Genomic DNA, 3,558 nt, shown 5'->3' with positions numbered 1-3,558 from the left:
AATTTCCCTTCAAAAGCTTGGGTGATTGGGTCAGCCCCTCCCACCAGTGCACTGCAGCAGCAGCCATGGCCCTGCCAGAACAGGAGGGCTGATGCAGCTCATGTAGGAGACACCCCTTGAGAATCTGACTCTGGTGGCCAGGCAGGATTGTGCTTCTGAGCTCTACAGGACATCTCCTACATAAGGCCACACCTTCAAGAATGTGAGAGGTAGCTGACTTACCTGATACATGGAAGAGGTAAGCACAGAGAACTAGGCAAAATGAGGAGACAGAGGAATATGTTCCTATTGTATTGAAAGAATAAGACAAAACTTCAGAGAAAGAACTAAATGAAGATAAGCAATCTACCTGATAGAATTCAAAGTAATGGTCATAAAAATGCCCACCAAACTCAGGAGAATACTCGATAAACACAGTGAGAACTTCAACAAAATATAAGAAAGTACCAAACAGAAGTTATAATTGAACAGAAAAATACACTAGTGGGTCCAATAGCTGATTGGATGAGGTAGAAGAACAAATAAGCATGCTGGAGGACAAAGCAATAGAACTCACCTAAAGAGAGAGCAAAATGAAAAAAAAATTTTAAAAAGTAAAAATACCTTCAGAGACCTTTGTGACAACATCAAGCAGAATAACATTCACATTATATGGGTCCCAGAAGGAGAAGAGAGATAAAAAGGCCCAGAAAATTTATTTGAAGATATAATGGCTGAAAACTTTCTTAATCTGGGGAAGGAAACAGAAAGCTAGGTCCAGGAAGCCCAGAGAGTTTCATTAAGATGAACCCAAAGAGACACATACCAAGACACATTATAATCAAAAGAGTAAAGGTTAAGAGTAAAGAGAGAATCCTTAAAAGCAGCAAGAGAGAAATTTGTTATGTACAAGGGAAGCCCCATAAGGCTATCAGAAGATTTTTCAGCAGAAACTTTACAGGCCAGAAGGAAGCGGTATAACATATTCAAAGTGCTGAAAGGAAAAAAACTTCAAACCAAGAATTCTCTACCCCAAAAGATTAATATTCAGAATTGAAGGAATTAAGAGTTTCCCAAATATGCAAAACTAAAGGAGCTCATCACCACTAAACCAGCCCTATAAGAAATGATAAAGGAACTTCTTTAATCTGGAAAGAAATTATGCTAATTAATAAGAAAACATATGAAAATAAAAATCTCACTGGAAAAGGTAAATATGTAATAAAGATAGTGGATCAGTGATGTATAAAGCAAGCATGAAGGTTAAAAGACAAAAGTAGTAGAATTAACTAAAAATATAAAAATTAGTTAAGGGTTGCATAAAATAAAAAGATACAAAATGTGTCATCAAAAGTATAAAATGGGAGTGAGGGCAGTGAATTAAAAGATAAAGCTTTGAAATGTGTTCAAATTTAAGTTGCTACCAACTTAACACAGACTGCTGTTTACAAAGGGTATTATATGTGAGCCTAACAGTAACAGCAAGGAAAAAACTTATAGTAAATACACAAAAGAAAATGAGAAAGAAATCTCAACATAACACTAAAGAAAACCACCAAAACACAAGGGAAGAGAAGAGGAAAGGAGTAGAGAGGAACTACAAAAACAGCCAGAAAACAATTAACAAAATGGCTATCAGTACACACTTATCAATAATTACTTTAAATGTTAATGGATTAATTCATCAATCAAAAGACAGACAGTGGCTGAATGGATAAACAAGACCTATCTGTTGCCTATAAGAGACTCACTATAGAAGTAAGGGCACACACAGACTGAAAGTGAAGGGGTGGAAAGAGATATTCCATGCAAATGGAAATGAAAAAACTGGATTAGCTATAATCATATCAGACAAAATAGACTGTAGAACAAAGACTGTAAAAAAAGACAAAGAATGACATTGCATAATGATATATGGGGTCAATACAACAAGATAATATAACATTTATAAATATAGATGCACCCACTATAGGAGCACCAAAATATAGAAAGCAAACATTAATAAAATTAAAAGAAGAAACTGAAAACAATACAATAATAGTGAGGAAATTTAACAGCCTGCTTTCATCAATGGATAGATTATCCAGACAGAAAATCAACAAGGAAACATGGGACTTAAATGACACAATAGGCCAGATAGCTTAATAGATATATAAAGAACATTCCATCCAAAAGAAGCAGAATACATATACTTCTCAAGTGCACATGGAACATTCTCCAGGATAGATCACATATTAGGTCACGAAACAAGTCTCAATAAATTCAAGAAGACTGAAATCTTACCAAGCACCTTCTAGGACCACAATGGTATTAAACTAGAAATCAATAACAGGGAAAAAACACATTTATGTGGAGAGTAAACAACATGCTACACAGAAATCAATGGGTCATCAAAGAAATCAAAGGAGAAGCTAAAAAGTACCTAGAGACAAATGAAAACAAAAATAAAACATACCCAAATCTTTCATATGCAGAAAAAGCGGTTCTAAGAGGAAAGTTCATAGCAATACAGGCCTACCTCAAGAAACAAGAAAAATCACAAATAAACAATCTAACTTTACACCTAAAGTAACTTGAAAAAGAGGACAAACAAAGCACAAGATCAGTGGAAGTAGGGAAATAATAAAGATCAGAGTGAAAGTCAATGAACTAGAGACAAAAAAGAAGGAAAGGAAGGAAGGAAGGCAGGAGGAAAGGTCAATGAAACTAACTCGTTCTTTGAAAAGATAAAATCAACAAGCTTTAGCTTGACTAATCAAGAAAAAAAGAGATCAGGCTCAAATAAAATCAGAAATGAAAGAGAAGTTACAACTGATACCACAGAAATGCAAAGGATCATAAGGGACTACTACTAACCGTTATACACCAACAAATTGGACAACAAAGAAGAAATGGATAAATTCCTAGAAACATACAATCTTCTAAGACTGAATCATGAAGAAATAGAAAATCAAATAGATCAATTACTAATCAAGGGATTAAAAGAGTAATCAAAAATCTCCCAACAAACAAAAGCCCAGGACCAGATAGACGGCTTCACTGGTGAATTCTATAAAATAGTCAAAGAAGATTTAACACCTATCCTTCTCAAACTCTTCCAAAAAAATTGAAGATGAGAGAAGTCTTCCAAACACATTTTACAAAGCCATCATTATCCCGATACCAAAACCAGACAAGGACACCACACACAAAAAATAATTAAAGGCCAATATCCTTCTTGAACATAGAAGCAAAAATCCTCAGTGAAATATTATCAAATAGAATTCCAACAATACATTAAAAGGATCATATATCATGATCAATTGGATTTATTCTTGGGATGCAAGAATGATTCAACATCCACAAATCAACCAATGTGATATATCACATTCATAAAATGAAGAAAAAAATCATACAGTCACTTCAATAGATGGAGAAAAAGCACTTGACAAAATTCATCATCCATTTATGATAAAAGCTCTCAACAAAGTGGGTATAAAGGGCATGTACCTCAACATAAGAAGGCCATATATGACAAACCCACAGCTAACATCATACTCAACAGTGAAAAGCTGAAAGATTTTCCTCGAAGATCAGGAC

This window comes from Eubalaena glacialis, chromosome 6 (assembly GCF_028564815.1).
Source record: "Eubalaena glacialis isolate mEubGla1 chromosome 6, mEubGla1.1.hap2.+ XY, whole genome shotgun sequence".
Lineage (NCBI taxonomy): Eukaryota > Metazoa > Chordata > Mammalia > Artiodactyla > Balaenidae > Eubalaena > Eubalaena glacialis.
Note: the sequence above shows the minus strand (reverse complement) of the source record.